This window comes from Cervus elaphus, chromosome 21, assembly GCF_910594005.1.
Source record: "Cervus elaphus chromosome 21, mCerEla1.1, whole genome shotgun sequence".
Taxonomy (NCBI): Eukaryota; Metazoa; Chordata; class Mammalia; order Artiodactyla; family Cervidae; genus Cervus; species Cervus elaphus.
In genome coordinates, this window is record NC_057835.1 from 31,406,759 (window position 1) to 31,425,933 (window position 19,175).

General features: G+C 40.9%; 1 protein-coding gene across 3 annotated transcripts in view; it reads left to right on the forward strand.

Moving 5' to 3' along the window:
- The window catches only part of NKAIN3 (sodium/potassium transporting ATPase interacting 3), a 513,013-nt gene that overhangs the window by 423,815 nt on the left and 70,023 nt on the right, over window positions 1-19,175 (forward strand). The window lies entirely within an intron of this gene.

Genomic DNA, 19,175 nt, shown 5'->3' on the forward strand with positions numbered 1-19,175 from the left:
GGACTCAGCCACACATATACATGTATCCATTCTCCCTCAAACTCCCCTCCCCTCCAGGCTATGTGGCAGAGTTTTATGCTTCATAATCATTGTGATAGAGACAGGGCGGTAGTGGATTTTTCTTTTCTCTTTTGTTTGTGTTTGTATTTCCTTTTTCACTATATCGAGATTGAGGTCTCGTCCCCATCTCGAAGTTCACATTTAATACTCAAAACACTTAAATGTCTTTCTCATCACTGGAAAAATTTTCTGGCCAGAAAGATTATAACCTTAGAAGAAGGAAGAGCAGTTGATTGCTGGTTCGTGCTTTCCATCAATGTAATAGGTAACCTTACATGGTTTGAGGAGGACTTCTTCTTAACAAGAAATAGAATTGGAGATATAATACTGCTTCCAATCTCATTTTGAAGCACATCATTATTTTTGAAGTGGTCCTGAATTTCTAAATTATATATTACACTCAGCTCCCTACATATGAACAAGTTCAGCTATGACTGTCTGTCCGTAAGTCCAGTTCATTTGTGAGTCCATCAAAGTTTACCCAGGTACCCAGCTAGCACAGTCAGCTACATACTATTGTACTTCAATAGGTTTATAATATTTTTCACACAAATAGTAGGTACATAAAAAAAACACAAAAATAAAACATTTTTAATCTCACAATACAGTATCCTGAAAAGTAAAGTAGTACAGTATAGTAGCTGACATACAGGGCCTGGCACACACATTCCTATCTTCGAAAATTTGCAACTTGAAGGTCAGTATGCAGGGGACTTACTGTAAAGTGAAAGACACTTGCCTCTTTGCCTGACCCACATCTTCAGCACATCAAAATTAGTTTAGATGATAAAAGATAATGTATTGTTGTTAAAAACGTCCTTCCTAAGCTCCATCTCCCTCTCATTTGAAAGATACGACTGGTGGAAGATTCCTAAGAAATCCACATGGCCAGGTCCCTGTGTTCATGAGCCCATAAATTGATCTCACTAAGCATCACACTGTTACTGAAAAGGGAAACTAGAGATAATAATGCATTTCTCATTTACTGCTCATTAAAAAGGGAAACCCAGAGAAGCTGTACTTCTGGGGGCAATGTGCCAGTAGCCTTGCTATTGAGAAGCCCTTATACAGAAGCTGATGACCAACGCTACAGATTAGGCTGAAGAAAAAAAAAATTCCTCCAGGATGCACTGTGAAAAGCCAGTTTCTCATTACTAACTTATGACCCTCTGTGAAGTTTAAATCGGATAGACAGGGTGGCCAAATCCTTCTGTTATCAAAATGGAGCATATTCTCAAAAGTAAAAGGCACCCACTGACCTACAGTGGTTGTTCTATTGCCGATTTTATCTTCTTGATGGTGAATGTAATTTATTTCCTCCTACTGGAAGGGGAAAGAATATTTGAAAGCTTCTGGGTAAATGACATCAAAGAATTCTATTGCTGGTAGTACAAAAATAGAAAGCAGTTGATTCTTAAATGTGAAAACATTGTTTCAGAAAATCATTAACACAAGGTAAATTCTATGTTGGGGCTTCCCATGTGGCTCAGTGGTAAAGAATCCACCTGCCAAGCAGGAGACTCGGGTTTGATTCCTGGGTCAGAAAGATCCCTGGAGAAGGAAATGGCAACCCACTCCAGTATTCTTGCCTGGAAAATCCAATGGACAGAATAGCCTGGTGGGCTGTAGTCCACGGGGTCGCAAAGAATAGGATGTGACTTAGTGACTAAACAACAACAACGTTTTCTGTTAATTAATCTTTAAAGCATTTTACCTTAATGAGCTAACTTGTATGTGTGTAACATACATGCTACTTTTCCGTGGTTTGGTATTATAAGGAAAGCATCAAAGGATAAAGTTAACTAACCTAGGGAATCTAAGAAAGACTTATGCTAGAACCAACTTTGGGAGTTGTTTCTCAGATCTCTTTTTCTGCACAGACTTGGCAGGGTGCTCTGTCACATTATTCTTGCTATCTTTGGGCTAAGTGTTCAAGTTATTTATGGTGTCATGTGTAGTCTGAGGATTCCCAAGGACCAGATTTAAGAGAGTCACCCTTCTGCTGAAGATGTTCCCCAGTGAACAAATATATAAATACACAGAAACCAGAAACCATTTCCCCCTTGACGCTGTAATGCCCAGTACAAATATTAATAAATGCATATAATGCTGAATAGAAAACTCACAAGTGTCTATTTCAAGAATGGTATGGTGTTGAAGCCTGATAACAAATTCAAATAGAGCATCCATGAAAAGAACCATTACTTAAATTTGGTTTAAAAGCTGACATCATATTACCACCCTTGAACTTCAGCAAAAATGAGAGTATAGCATTGAGAAGATAAAAATGCACAAACGGATTAGAAAAAGCTTTCATTGATGAAGCACAAATCTACCTTTCCACTTCAAGGCTGCCACTAACCATCATAAAGCACTGCTGAACTGTGGGAGCACCTCCTGCCTTTATAATCACACAGGTTTGTATATTCAGGGCCATAATTTTCTGATAGATGAGTAAAGGCAACTCCTAATTCCTGCAGAGGTGTCATTTGGGCTTAAGGCATTGTTGTTCCAACCTTATCCTCTCTAGTAGGAGGATTACTACAAAATTAAACTCCCACTGGCCATCTCAGATTGGATTATGTGAGAAACAGACTCTTAGGTGGAAATCTGCACCCAGAAGTTTAATGGGGCCTGTCCTTCGGATGCAGAGGGATGTAGTGGGGCAAGAAGGACAGAACAAAGAGAAGTGAACCACAGTGAAATCTCAGCAGAGATATCAACCAGAACCCCAGGGAGTTCCGGAATGGTCAGAGCCCTTCAAAAACAGCTCACTTTAAGAGAAGGAGGTTGAGGTTTTTTTACTCTTACATTAACTAGCCATTGCGTATGGACTCCCCTCCCCCCCCGCCCCGCCGCCCCCCCGCCACCTGTGATGAGACAGTGTTCTTTAGCTGCGAGTACTTTCCCAAAAGTGATTGGTCAGCAACACTCCCCATCGCTGGGAGAATGAGCACTGAGTCCCTGTCAGAATGGACCATGCCATTCCCTCCATCAGCCTTACCTCCCCAGCATCTTCGTCATCTTCCCTATCCATTCATGTAACATATCTGTTAGATATTCAGTCTACCAGATACTCAGTATCTGCTGGATCATGACAATATAAATGTGAGTGGAAAATGATCCTGTGGTCTAAGGGAAGAAGAAAATACAGGAAAAAAAGATGGTGGTAACTGCCATAATAATAGTAGTTGCAATGTGCTTTGGGAGTTAAAAAGAGAGAGGTTTACTTCCTGACGAGATTCAGTTGCTCTTTCATGGTGGGGATGGAAAGCTTGATTGCGGGGCTTGTATATTCCAACTTCCTGGCTTCTTGCTTGGCCTGCAATGCCCTCTTCATTCTTTTCTCTGATTTAAATCGTCTTTTTACAGCCCTGGCCCAGTTGTAATTCTACCATGAGGCCTTCCTTCAACAACCTTCCCTGTGATCTTAGAGGCCTCTGCTCTGCACTAGCCCATTGATTCCTGATGTTACGCATCACTTATCATCTCAAGCTGGTGTAGTGTCACCTACCTAATGGGCAAACACCAATACAATTCTGACAGATGCTTTTTAGATGATTATAATCACGGGATATAATCCCAAAGAGACTATAGAGATGATTTAACCAAACATCCCAAGTGGAAAAAAAAAAAACAAACAAGAAAGGAGATTGTGACTTTCTCTAGGTCTCCCATATGATATAACAAAGATATTAATAAGATTAGAACCAAATCCATGGACTGCCATCCCCTCCTCATGCCATCTCCTCTGGTAAATGAAACAATTCATGAGTTTCATCTTAGCAAATTTAAGGAAATTTTGAAATACCAACTAGGAAGTAGATTTCCCTCAGAAATAATTGGCACACTTTACCAAGCTTAGTGACCTTACTTATAACTCCTATGCATTTTCCAGTTTTACTAGATATACATTTAGGTGAAAATCATAAGTGCCTTATATTCTAGATTCAACAGGTGACTGAGGCAAATCCATTTACAGTATGTACGTGCAATTGAGCTGTTATGCAGGAAGTAGGAATATCATTTTCTCTCTAATCTCTATAGTCTACCTCCAAAAGGTGCCCAGATGCTATCATGATATAAAATCCATTAGATTAACTGATCCACTTAGTTTGATTAGTTCTGATAGTGTGTATGTGTGTGATCTTTATATTCTACATGGCTCTACTTGAACCACTTAAACCAGCCAATTGAAACAGTAGTCAACAAGGGGCTGCCAGTCAGAATTACCCAGGAATGTTTTAATAGATCCTTGAGTCTCTGAGTGTCGCTCTCTGGAGAACTTCATGACCGGGTGTGAAATGAGGTCCAGAGAAAGCTGTGTGAAAACCAGGTAACCCTTTGTGTAGCCCGCTGAGGGAATCATATTGTTGTGAAATGTAAGGTGACAGAGTTGATCACTCCGTGGTACTACTATAGAGAGTAAAGCCATCATACCCGCTGGCTCAAGGCTCCTGACTGCTGGTCAATTTCAGACAGCCTCATCAGTCACAGAGAGTTCTGGAGGGAGGGAATGAAGGACGCAGGTGCAGTCACACCATGAAAAACCACAAAGAACAAATGTTTTGCAGGCATATCAATAACAACCTTGAGGGTGAATTGTAACAAAGGATTATCCCTACATCAAAATACATGACCCTGTCTCAGACCTCCTCCTCCGCAAACATCACCACACTACCGACTCAAACCCCTGCTCTCCTGATCTCCCGTCATCAGGCTGGAACTGCCTAAGCAGATACTGCACTTCAGTGACCTGCATCACTGAAGCCTCGTTTCCTAACTTCAGAGAATGACACGTCATTGAAAAGAGCTTAGAGTTATTTGAGGCCATAAGGCATAAATAAAATAGGTATTAAAATAACAGGAGACATAAGAGATGTGGGTTCGACCCCTAGGTCGAAAAGATGCCCTGGAGGAGGAAATGGCAACCCATTCCAGTGTTCTTGCCTGGAGAATTCCATGGACAGAGAAGCCTGGCGGGCTACAAAGTCAATAGGGTCACAAAGAGTCGGACACAACTGAAGCAACTTAGCACACATTAGAACAACAGCTTATCTCTAACAAGTGTGTGTGTGTGTGTGTGTGTGTGTATACATATATATATAAATTTAAAAATCTTGTCTAAGGAATAAAAAAACAAACTTCTCTATTTATTTAAACTTGCTTAAGTAAACCAGTCAATATTGAGTATTTATAACAATAGCAGACAAAGCCATACTCAAAAATGTGAGCAGTCACTCTACTGACCTCTCTGTTCTATTTAATTCAGAATTATGAAGTTCTCTACGGCACTGCATATTAAAATTTCCTTACAGCAAGGGTCTTTTGTCTCTAACTTTGTTAAATAAGATTCCCCATGTAGAAGAATTCTATCCATTCCATAGTAATAAGGTTGCTTTTAGATGGATGAACCCAGAGAAATTGAGTTGTATCCCTAAGCACTTCATAATTGCCGAATAACAGGACCTGATTGCTCCAAGACAAAACCCTGATCTCATTAGGACCTGCTGTTTCAGTACAGAGAAGACAATTATATGTGAAGGGTACTATGCTTTTGGAAATGCTAATTAATTATACATTATTTATTGGAAATGCAATGCTCTCTTCGTACTATAGCTAAAACAGAGGAAGTAAGTGAGAATTTGAGTAGCTGAGACTTGCTGAATTGTAAGGAACTATAGTCGTGTGTTTCAAGTCTGGGCTCCTTGGCTGAATTGTATATAGGTCTACTATGTCTGAAGTCCAGTCTTTCCCCTTTATCTTTTTAAAAAATATTTATTTGTTTGTTTTTGGCTGCACTGGGTCTTCCTTGCTGCGTGGGCTTTCTCTAGTTACAGCGCGTGGGCGTCTCATTGTGCTGGCTTTTCTTGTTTCAGAACATGGGCTCTAGTGCTCAGGGTTTCAGTAATTGTGGTGCGTGGGCTTAGTTGCTCCACAGCATGTGGAATCTTCCTGGACAAGGGATGGAATGGTGTTCCCTGCATTAACAGGCAGATTCTCAACCACTGGACCACCAGGGAAGCCCTTTCCATTATCTTTGGTTGACCATCACAGTCTAAGAGTGGAAGGGAAAGAACTGTTATTTGGTAGGTTTTAGCCAAGCAAAGGGCTTCCCAGGTGGCTGTGTAAAGAATCCATCTGCCAATGCAGGAGACACAGGAGACATGGGTTCGATCCCTGGGTCGGGATAATCCCCAGGAGAAGAAAATGGCAACCCACTCCAGTATTCTTGCCTGGAAAATCCCACGGACAGTGGAGCCTGTCGGGCTACAATCCTTGGAATCACGAAGAGCTGGACGTGATTGAGCACAAGCACAATGCTCTTTTGAAAAAAAAAGAGAGAAGCCAAACTAAGCTGATCCCGGTAGTTTGGTTTTTCTTTTACAGCAAAAATTACAGGGAAATAATAGATAAATAAATAACAGTAAATACTGTGTAAACAGTTTCCCAACCCAAACCAGTGACAGTAAAGTCTAAACATAGCAAGAGCTGGTTTCAGACAAATTAAACTCTTTTGTGACAGGGTGCATGTATGCTAACTCACTTCAGTTGTGTCTGACTCTTTGCGACCCTGTGCACCCTAGCCCAAAAGGCTCCTCTGTCCATGGGATTTTCCAGGCAAGAATACTGGAGTGGGTTACCATGCCCTCCTCCAGGGGATCATCCCAACCCAGACATGTTACCTGCATCTCTTTCATCTCCTGCATTGGCAGGCAGGTTCTTTACTACTAGTACCACCTAAGAAGCCTTTGCCTCAGGCTAGCAGAGTCATATTCCTCGTAGTCTTTATCCTTGTTTTTCTACAAGTTGCTGGGGTTAGTAGCAAAAGGCTAAAAAAGAATAGGATCTCTTCACACACCAGGAAAAAAGAGTGAGGACTTTCTGTTCTCATGAGCCTGCTAATTTGCTTCCCCTGCATTATACCTGTCCAGTGTGCCAGGGGAATAAGAAGAACAAAGACGGAACAAGAGTCCTGTCGCTGACCTCAGCTTGTTGTCATGTGTGTTTTTTTTAAATATTGATTCATCCAAATACGTGGTTACCAAATGCGAGAATATATACAGTTGACTTAAAATCATCTGTAATCTGTTATTTCACCTACATTGGTTGTGAGCAACATGACACATTGGGAAGAGGCAGAAAACTGAGTGTGTCTCTGCTAATCTGCTCCTGAGTCCATGACACCCCCAAGTCTCAGCTCTTCATCCATCATGTGAGTACAGCAGGCCAGAGTATGTGTGTGTCTATGTGTTAGCTATTCAGTCATGTCTGACTCTTTGTGACCCCATGGTCTGCAGTCTGCCAGACTCCTCTGTCCATGGAATTCTCCGGGTAAGAATACTGGGGTGGGTTGCCATGCCCTTCCCCAGGGGATTTTCCCAACCCTGGGTTTTCCACATTGCAGGCAGATTCTTTACCATCTGAGCCAGCAGAGAAGCCCCTGGACCAGAGAGAGGTCTACAAACATTTAAAATTTTGTATTATGTAAATTTTTAAAACAAAAGAGTTTATAGTATAAGGAAGCCCAATGCATCTATCATTCCATTTTAACCTTTAGCAACACAATCTCCAGGCTTTTTAAAAAATATTCACTTATTTATTTGGCTGTGCCAGGTCTTAGTTGTGGTACGTGGGATCTTTAGTTTCGGCATGTGAACTCCTAGTTGCAGCATGGAGGATCTAGTTCCCTGACCAGGGATCAAGCCTGGGCCCCCTGCATTGCAAGCTCAGAGTCATAGCCACTGAACCTCCAGGGAAGTCCCAATCTCCAGACTTTGGGATCACATACCTTTACCATTAAGTTAATGAGGACTCACATACAACTTATATATATATTATAAACTTGTATTACTATACCAATACATTATGCCCATTTTTAAACATACCTCACAGGTATATATTTTTAATGTGTGGATTAAAATATAATGAATCTCTGTACATGAATACCACTTTTATTTGTGACAGCTAAAACTGGAAATAAACTCTTTGCGACCCCATGGACTTCAGCACACCAGGCTTCCCTGTGCTTCACTATCTCCCAGAGTTTGCTCAAACTCATGTCCTTTGACTCGATGCCATCCAGCCATCTCATCCTCTGTTGCCCCCTTGTCCCTTTGGCTTCAATCTTTCCCAGCATCAGGGTCTTCTCCAATGAGTCAGTTCTTCGCATCAGGTGGCCAATGTATTGGACCTTCAGCTTCAGCATCAGTCCTTCCAATGAATATTCAGAACTGATTTCCTTTAGGGATTAACTGGTGTATTAATGCAATGCAATGCCACTCAGAAGTAAAAAAAAAACCAAACTACCAACATGCAACAACTTAGATGATTCTGAGATACACTGTGAAAGATTAGATTCAAAAGGTAACACACTCTGTTATTCCATTTATTTGACATTCTCAAAATAAAGGAAACTGTTGTCATAGAAAATTAACTGGTATTTCCCATGGGCGAAGTAAGGGCATAATTATAAATAGCATAAGAGAATTTTTTGAAATGATAAAAAAAAACTGTTCTGTATCTTGGTTGCAGTGGTATCTGTTCAAATCTATTAATGAACTAAAATTTATATAGCTGTATATCAAAGCAAAAAGTCTACTATATTGTTTGGTAATGTACCCCAAAAAATAATAGAAAAAATATAATGAAGTTCTAATATTTTCTCTTTGAGCACCAGCGGTTTATCATTCACCTTAGTTTGGAAACCAATAGAGTAGATTACCTCTAAATTCCCTTTTAGTGATCACAGTCTGAAATAATCAAGTTACTATGGCAGATTGATTTAAAATTGATATAAAGAAGGCCGAGTGCCAAAGAACTGATGCTTTTGAACTGTGGTACTGGAGAAGACTCTTGAGAGTTTCTTGGACTGCAAGGAGATCAAACCAGTCAATCCTAAAGGAAATCAATCCTGAGTATTCATTGAAAGGACTGATCCTGAAGCTCCAATACTTTGGCCACCTAAAGAGCCAACTCTTTGGAAAAGACCCTGATGCTGGGAAAGATTGAAGGCAAAAGGAGAAGAAGTTGGCAGAGGCTGAGACGGTCGGATGGCATCACTGACTCAATGGGCATGAATTTGAGCAAACTCCAGGAGACGGTAAAGGACAGGGAAGCCTGGTGTGCTGCGCTCCATGCTGTTGCAAAGAGCTGGACATGACTTAGCAACTGAACAACAGCAACATGGCAGATTGGAAGTGGTCAAAAATTCTTTTGACACTTTCCCACTGAGAGGTGGGATATTTGTCCCCTCCCCTTGAGTCTGGGATAGCTCTTTCACTTCTCTGACAAATAGAATACAAAGGAAATGGTTTTATGTCAGCTTTGGTAGCCAGACTTTAAGAGACTGGAAGCTTCCACTGACTTTTTCCTGGAACACTCACCCTTGGAACCCAGATACAATACTGTGGGGAATCCCAAGCAGCTTCATGGGGAATCCCATGTGGAAAGAAACCAAGGCTCCTGTCTGACAGCCAACAGCCAGCACCAACTTCTATGTGAAAAAAAGTGAAAGTGAAAGTGACTCAGTTGTGTCAGACTCTTTTCAAACCCATGAGCTATCCATGGACTTCTCCAGGCTAGAACACCTGAGTGGGTAGCCGTTCCTTTCTCCAGGGGATCTTCCCAACCCAGGGATCAAACCCAGGTCTCCCACATTACAGGCAGATTCTTTACCAGGCGAGACACCAGGGAAGCCCAAGTATACTGGAGTGGGTAGCCTATCCCTTCTCCAGTGGATCTTCCCGACCAGGAATCAAACCCGGGTCTCCTGCATTGCAGGCAGCTCTTTACCAGCTAAGCTACCAGGGAAGTCCTATGTACTAGAATTAAATCTGAGTTTTAATATTAAACTCAAGTGTGAATGTAAATCATAAATAGCATGAACTAAGGTGTTGAAAAATCAAATAATAAATGTGAACACACTTCATATACACCCCTGAACATAACAAGGACTTGGTTAACATAATTTTCCATAAATTCTTCTGAAGGTAAATTAATTCCTTTCCTTCTTAGAGTCTCCATTATCTTTTTTTTTTTTTTCTGGCTATTTGAATGTAGTTTGACTCTCATGGCTAGATACAACCATTAAATAGTGATATATTAAATGATAAAAGTAGTTGTATTACTGAAAATAAGGTGCCAGAGAATAAAACTAAATTCTCACTCAAACCCTATGTCTAAAATAAATGTTCTAATATATCCTTTTATTATAGATTTCTAATACATAAAGATCTGTAACAGAAAGAAGAAAGATTTAGCAGATTTAGTCAGTACAGTTCTACTTTTCATCCGAAAGTTTCAGTACTGAGTTGCATAATGTCAGTCTGGCCTTCTCTGACCATCTTTGAAGTTCCCTTTTACGTGGGAAGAAGGGGAATTGGCGGAATGTACTCAAAAGGTATGTGCCATGTGCTCAGTTGTGTCCAACTCTCTGTGACCCCATAGACTGTAGCCCACTGGCTGCCTCTGTCCATGAGATTTTCCCAGCAAGAATATTGGAGTTGGTTTTCGTTTCCTCCTCCAGAGGATCTTCCCAACTCAGGGATCACATCTGCATCTCCTGTGTCTCCTGCATGGCAGGCAGATTCTTTACCTGCTGGGCCATCAGGGAAGCCCCCAATCAAAAGGTATAAACTCCCCAGTTTCAGATGCATAAGTAGAAGGGATGTAATGAACAGCATGATGGTTATGCTTACTACTACCATATGATATCCAGGAGCTCTGTTGAGATAGTAGATCATGTGTCTCATCACAAGGAGAATTTTTTTTCCCTTTTCCGTTTATTTTATCTGTATGATAATGGATGTTAACTAAACCTATTATGGTAATCATTTTATGATACATGTAACTCAACCATCACACAATATACCTTAAACTTATACTGTGATGAATTACAATTATTTCCAGTAAAACCTGGAAAATTTTTTTCCTAAAAAAAAAAAAATATTCTCTTTGAACAAAATCAGAAGGCAAAGCAGCAGCTGCTCCTGTCACGTGCCTAGAATTGGTGGATTTTTTTGACATCGGTGAGAGCAGAGAACAAAGTTATCTGCATGGATCAGGGCTGGCATCAGGCAGACCCGGCTCAGGAATGAATGGGGTTTGGGCAGGGCTTCTCTCTGTGTCTACCTCGTAGCTTTGATCTGACGTCTTCCAGAAATCTCCATGGTGGGGTCCACGGTAAAGAGAAGACTCTGGCATGAAGTAATGTCCAGGGATATTTAAGAAACTGGACTCAGTGCCCTGCCTAGAAATTTAAGCAGCATTTAGTCAGTTCAGTGAAGGAAGGCATGGCAACCCACACCAGTATTCTTGCCTGGAGAATCCTATGGATGGAGGAGCCATTCAGGGAGTTAAAGGCACTAATATCTGTATAAATTGTTGAGCAGGCAGTTAAAGTTCAACCTTTTAATAAACAATGAGTTTGCCTAGAAAGTTGAAGTGTGACAGGTACATTTATCACTAAAGGGAGTAAATGCAATTTCTGTCAAATGGCATTTGACAGAAATTCTAGACAGAAAAGTCTAGACTCACAGTCCTGCCTTCGTGGGACATTCCTGCAAGATTCCACTAGTTGTTTTCCAAGAAAACATTAGCAAGGAGTAGCCAGCTTCTGCATTGTTAGGACCTTGTCAATGACATTGTGGGTAATTTATTTTTAATGAGTGTTATCTTCTTTCTGTCTTCACAAACTTGCAATTTATTTAAGATGTTTGAAGTTGATTGATTCCATGCATCATCATGAAATGGGAAATGTAACACCATCTCCAGTGAAGATTAAAACATTACTTCGTGATATGTTTGAATCCATGATTCATGATTTAGTAATGATCACGACTGCTGAACCAAGCTGTGGCTGTTCAGTAACGTAAATGTATGGGAAAGAAAGACCCCTGCAATCCACACCGGGCAATTTAAAGAATCCCCTCCCCCTGCCTGAAAATTTCAGTAAGGTTTTAGAATAATCTCAAAGTGAATTTTAATTGTTTGGTGGAAAACTTGTATCTGAATATGAAAGCAATATGTATGGCATTATGTTACCGTAGTCAAACTTCGTGGCATTTTGGTGGCCAGAAATACTATTTTTATCTGTAGGTCAGGATGTTGCTTCTTCCATCTGTGTGTGTGTACTCAGTCATTTCCAACTCTTTTTGACCCCATGGACTGTAGCCCACCAGGCTCCTCTGTCCATGGGATTCTCCAGGCAAGAATACTGGAGCAAGTTGCCATTTCCAACTCCAGGGGATCATCTGACCCAGGGATCAAATCCACATCTCTGGGGTCTACTGCCTGTATTGGCAGGCAAATTCTTTACCACTGCGCCACCTGGGAAGCCCCTTCCATCTGTCTCCTGATTTGTAACAGAACAACTTTTGGAGTAGCTAGCTTTGACAAAATGTAATGTACTATCATATCGTAGTCACACAATTTTTCTAAATTCAATATGCTTCATGGTTAATGAGAAACAAAAGACGCTGAGCTAATTCACTCTGCCTCTTTTGCCAAAAACAACTTGAAATTACAAAAGCAATTTACTTTAATCATGATGCAATATGCCCCAGTTCACCAGAGGGAATCTTGTAGCAGGGAGCTGCAGAATGCTTGTGGGGGCTGATATCAAGAGAGACCTGGAACTTAAATTTTTTAAGCTGATTTGGCCGTATAGTCTGTAAGTGTTTACAAAATGTCTGCTACATGCAAAGTAAAGCCTGAGAGCTAATGAGAGTTAAGAGTAAGAATAAGCCCTCTTGATTATTAACACTAGTTAGGAAAATTAAAATGACATGGAGGAAGTAATTAAATCCTAGGATTTATAAATGTGTGATAATATCAAAATGACCATTGAGTCATTTTGCATCATTGGAGTCCTTCTCTGAACAGAAGTCTCAAGGAAGACAGCTGGGACATTAAGAAAGAGACTTGTGGTTTTAGTGGAAATTTAATAAGAAATGGAAGATACAAACAAGTAAAATTATGTAGCTAGGGTGACTCTCAAGTTATTCCACAATTGTCTTATTGGATGTGTAAGTGCTATTCTGTCCCCAAATATGGTCTACTTAAGTTTTAGCCAGAGAAAATTTATCCTTTGGATCAAGCTTTAGATGGGTTACTGGTTAGATCCTTAGCTCCTTTAGATGGGTTACTGGTTGGGGGAAGATAGTAATGGACTGTCTCTCTCTCAGTTCAGTTCAGTTCAGTCGCTCAGTTGTGTTTGACTTTTTGTGACCCCATGGACTGGAAAACACCAGGCTTCCCAGTCCATCACCAACTCCCAGAGCTTACTCAAACTCATGTCCATCGAGTCGGTGATGCCATTCAACCATCTCATCCTCTGTCATCCCCTTCTCTTCCCGATTTCAATCTTTCCCAGCATCAGGGTCTTTTCAAATGAGTCGGCTCTTCACATCAGGTGGCCAAAGTATTAGAGTTTCAGCTTCAGCATCAGTCCTTCCAATGAATATTTAGGACTGATTTCTTATGAGATTGCTGGTTGGATCTCCTTGCAGTCTAAGGGACTCTCAAGAATCTTCTCCAACACCACAGTTCAGAAGAATCAATTCTTCAGTGCTCAGCTTTCTTTATAGTAAAACTCTGACATCCATACATGACTACTAGAAAAACCATAGCTTTGACTAGACAGACCTTTGTTGGAAAAGTAATGTCTCTGCTTTTTAATATGCTGTCTAGGTTGGCCATAGCTTTTGTTCCAAGGAGCAAGTGTCTTTTAATTTCATGGGTGCAGTCACCATCTGCAGTGATTTTGGAGCCCAACAAAATAAAATCTGTCACTGTTTCCAATGTTTCCCCATCTATTTGCCAGGAGGTGATGGGACTGGATGCCATGATCTTAGTTTTCTGAATGTTGAACTTTAAGCCAACATTTTCACTCTCCTCTTTCATTTTTATCAAGGGGCTCTTTAGTTCCTCTTTGCTTTCTGCCATAAGGGTGGTGTCAGCTGCATACCTAAGGTTATTGATAGTTCTCCTGGCAATCTTGATTCCAGCTTGTGCTTCATGCAACCTGGTATTTCACATGATGTACTCTGCGTATAAGTTAAATAAGCACGGTGACAATATACAGCCTTGATGTACTCCTTTCCCAATTTGGAACCAGCCTGTTGTTCCATGTCCAGTTCTAACTGTTGCTTGTTAACCTGCATACAGATTTCTCAAGAGGCAGGTCAGGTGGCCTGGTATTCCCATCTCTTGAAGAATTTTCCACAGTTTGTTGTGATCCACACAGTCAAAGCCTTTGGCATAGTCAATAAAGCAGAAGTAGATGTTTTTCAGGAACTCTTGCTTTTTCAATGATCCAGAGGATGTTGGGAATTTGATCTCTGCTTCCTCTGCCTTTTCTAAAGCCAGATTGAACATTTGGAAGTTCACAGTTCACATACTGTTGAAGCCTGGCTTGGAGACTTTTGAGCATTACTTTACTAGTGTGTGAGATGAGTGCAATTGTGCAGTAGTTTGAACATTGTTTGGCATTGCCTTTTTTTGGGATTGGAGTGAAAACTGACTTTTTCCAGTCCTGTGGCCACTGCTGAGTTTTCCAAATTTGCTGGCATATTGAGTGCAGCACTTTCACAGCGTCATCTTTTAGAATTTGCAATAGCTCAACTGGAATTCCATCACCTCCACTAGCTTTATTTGTAATGCTGCTTCCTAAGGCCCACTGGACTTTGCATTCCAGGTTGTCAGTGATCACACCATTGTGATTATCTCAGCCATGAAGATCTTTTTTGTATAGTTTTTCTGTGTATTCTTGCCACCTCTTCTTAATATCTTCTGGTTCTGTTAGGTCCATACCATTTCTGTCCTTCATTGTGCCCAAATTTGCATGAAATGTTCCCTTGGTTTCTCTAATTTTCTTGAAGAGATCTCTTAGTCTTTCCCATTCTATTATTTTCCTCTATTTCTTTGCAGTGATCACCGAGGAAGGCTTTCTTATCTCTCCTTGCTATTTTTGGGGACTCTGCATACAAACGGGTATATCTTCCCTTTTCTCCTTTGCCTTTCACTTCACTTCTTTTCTCAGCTATTAGTAAGGCCTTCTCAGACAACCATTTTGCCTTTTTGCATTTGTTTTTCTTGGGGATGGTCTTGATCATTGCCTCTTGTACAATGTCATGAACCTCCATCCATAGTTTTCAGGCACTCTGTCTGTCAGATCTAATCCCTTGAATCTATTTGTCACTTCCACTATGTAATCCTAAGGGATTTGATTTAGGTCATACCTGAATGGTCTAGTGGTTTTCCCTGCTTTCTTCATTTTAAGTCTGAATTTGACAATAAGGAGTTCATGATCTGAGCCTTAGTCAGCTCTCGGTCTTGTTTTTGCTGACTGTCTAGCTTCTCCATCTTTAGCTGCAAAGATATGTAATCAATCTGATTTCAGTATTAACCATCTGGTGGTGTCCATGTGTAGAGTCTTCTCTTGTGCTCTTGGAAGGGAGTGTTTGCTATGACCAATGCGTTCTCTTGGCACAACCCTGTTAGCCTTTGACCTGCTTCGTTTTATACTCCAAGGCCAAATTTGCCTGTTACTCCAGGTATCTCTTGACTTCCTACTTTTGAATTCCAGTCCCCTATAATGAAAAGGACATCTTTATTGGATGTTAGTTCTAGAAGGTCTAGTAGGTCTCCATGGAACCATTCAACTTCAACTTCTTCAGCATTACTGGTCGGGGCATAGACTTGGATTACTGTGATGTTGAATGGTTTGCCTTGGAAATGAACAGAGATCATTCTCTTGTTTTTGAGATTGCATCCAAGTACTGTATTTCAGACTCTTTTGTTGGTTATGATGGCTACGCCATTTCTTTTAAGAGATTCCTGTCCACAGTAGTAGATATAATGGTCATCTGAGTTGAATTCACCCATTCCAGTCCAGTTTAATTCACTGATTGCTAAAATGTCAATGTTCACTTTTGCCATCACCTGTTTGACCACTTCCAATTTGCCTTGATTCATGGACCTAACATTCCAGGTCCCTATGCAATATTGCTCTTTACAGCACTGGACTTTACTTCTATCACCAGTCACATCCACAGCTGGATGTTGTTTTTGCTTTGGCTCCATCTCTTCATTCTTTCTGGAGTTATTTCTCCACTGATCTCCTATAGCATACTGGGCACCTACCAACCTGGGGAGTTCATCTTTCAGTATCCTGTCATTTTGCCTTTTCATGCTGTTCATGGGGTTCTCAAGGCAAGAATTATGAAGTGGTTTGCCATTCCCTTCTCCATTGGACCATGTTTTGTCAGAACTCTCCACCATGAACTGTCTGTCTTGGATGGCCCTACACAGCATGGCTCATAGTTTCATTGAGTTAGACAAGGCTGTGGTGCATGTGATCAGTTTTGTTAGTTTTCTGATTGTGGTTTTCATTCTATCTGCCCTCTGATGGATAAGGAAAGAAGGATTATTGAAGCTTCCTGATGGGAGAGACTGACTGGGGAGGAAACTGGGTCTTGTTCTGATGGGTGGGGCCATGCTCAGTAAATCTTTAATCCAATTTTCTGTTGATGGGTGGGGCTGTGTTCCCTCCCTGTTGTTTGACCTGAGGCCAAACTATGGTGGAGGTAATGAAGATAATGCGGAACTCCTTCAAAAGGTCCCATGCATACACTGCTTCACTCAGTGCCCCCAACCCTTCAGCAGGGGTTGGACCACCATCGACCCACACCTGGACACTCATGGGCAAGTCTGGGTCAATCTCTTATGGGGGTCACTGCTCCTTTCTCCTGGGTCCTGGTGCACACAAGGTTCTGTTTGTGCCCTCCAAGAGTCTGTTTCCCCAGTCCTGTGTAAGTTCTGGCGGCTCTATGGTGGGGTTAATGGTGACCTCCTCCAGAGGGCCTATGCCATAACCAGATTGACTGCACCCAGAGCCCCTGAACCTGCCTCTCTCTCTGTCTCTCCCTCTGTCTCTCTGTCTCTCTCTATGTCTCTCTCTCTCTGTCTCTCTCTCTCTCTCTCTCTCTCTCTCTCTCTATATATATATATATATATATATATATATATGAGATATTTAGCATTTATAAGGTACAATTTCAAATTCTTTCCCATTTAGGTTATTACAGAATACTTAGCAATGTTTCCTTTGCTATACAGTAGGTTCTTATTGGTTATCTATTTTAAATATAGCAGTGTGTACATGTCCGTCCCAAACTCCCCAAAGAATAGATATATATATGTAAGTGAATCACTTTGCTGAACACCTGAAATTAACACAACAATAACAAGTTGATTGTTAATCAAGTCTGCTTCAATACAAAATCAAAAATTTTTTAACTTTCTCACAGAAAGACACAATTCTTAAGTATAACTGGTAGGAAAAGCCATCATGCACCCAATTTGCACAGAATAATTGATGATCATATCCAAGGGAATAAACTTAGCATTTGAGACACCAATCTGCAATCATCTGAATGAAAGGTAAATATGCATTGTCTTTCAGCTTGAGCCAGACCATGATATTTGTATTCCTGAGGATAAGAAGCACTCCTCTAATGGCAAGAAAATAAGTGACTTGTCATTAATTTTCTTATCTTTGAATTACTGGGGGAGGATTTCAGTTATGCATGGGGGCTTCCCCTTATTTCTATGTATAAGTGTTATCGGGACCCGGCTGCATACCCACACTGCAGAAAGTAGATGTTTCCAACATAGTTTCATCCCTTTCCAAAATGTGAAAATGAAAATTAGTCACTCAGTAACGTCTGACTCTTTGTCATCTTATGGACGGTAGCCCACCAGGCTCCTCTATCCATGGAATTCTCCATGCAGGAATACTGGAGTGGGTTGCCATTTTCTTCTCCAGAGGATCTCCCTGACCCAGGGATCGAACCCAGGTATCCCACATTGCAGGCAGATTCTTTACCGTCTGATCCACCCTCATATCCCTATCAGACAGAATCTGACAGCAAAGCTCTCTATGTCATGTTGGGGTTTTGTTTGTTTGTTTTTTAATTTCTTTCATTTTTGGTTGCACAAGGTCTTCATTGCTGCACACAGGCTTTCTCTAGTTGCAGTGAGCAGGTTCATGGCCTGTGGGCTTTGCTGTTTTGTGGCATTTGGGATCTTCCTTGACCAGGGATCACATCTGAGTCCCCTGCATTGGCAGGCAGATTCTCAACCACTGGACCACCAGGGAAGTCCTCAATAAGTACTTTTGAGTGAAGGAATGGCTTTTGTGAATATGGCCAAGCTTTACTGTCATCACTGGGTGGGCGGGCGGGGTAATGTTTCCTGCTTCCATCTTCCCTAACGCACATCATCCTTCAGTTATTAGTTTCACACAAAAAAGAGAACTCTTAAAAGGATGTTGACTTACTTAGTGACCTGGTTATATACTTAGAGTTTATAATGCAGATATCACTGTTTAACTTAATCTCTTCAGGTTCACCACGGATGTCAACCGGGCTTTCTAAGAGGTTAATTTTTCATTGTAACCATGGTTTGAGCTTTCCCCTAGGGCTTGCTTTATTTAAGTCTAGAAGATCAGGGAAAAAAGCAATAAAAGAGAAAATGAGAACTTCTTTCCTCAGTTTTCTGTCCTTTTACCCTATTGTCTGTATTCTTTAGTGTTTCAAAAAAATGTTTCTAGGCAGAGATGTCCAGGGACTTCCCTGTGGTCCAGTGGCTAAGACTCCAAGACCCCAGTGCAGGGGGTCCAGGGTCTGAGCCCTAGTCGGGGAACTAGATCCTGCAGGCTGTAAGTAAGATCTGGTATGGCCAAAATAAATTTTTTTAAAAAATTATTATTGTTTTTTTGTTTTTTTTAAAAAGAGAGAGACCTCCAGAGGATCACACTGCCTAAGAGTCAGACTTATGGTAACATTGCACCCTAGTGCTGATTGACTTTCCAGGATGAAAGAAGTTCCACAAATAAATTTTATAATTCTAAGCGGAGCAGATGATACAAGGTGATTTCTCCAATCATTTAAACAGTATTACATATGCTTTTCAGTCCCAATTTCTATGCTAAAAAGCTGATGATTCAACCCACATAAAGGAAAAATATGACTTTGATGAAGGAAAGAAAAAAGTCAGCACTGAATATGTGACTTACTGAGGATATTTGAGAAAGAAGAATCACCTGAACA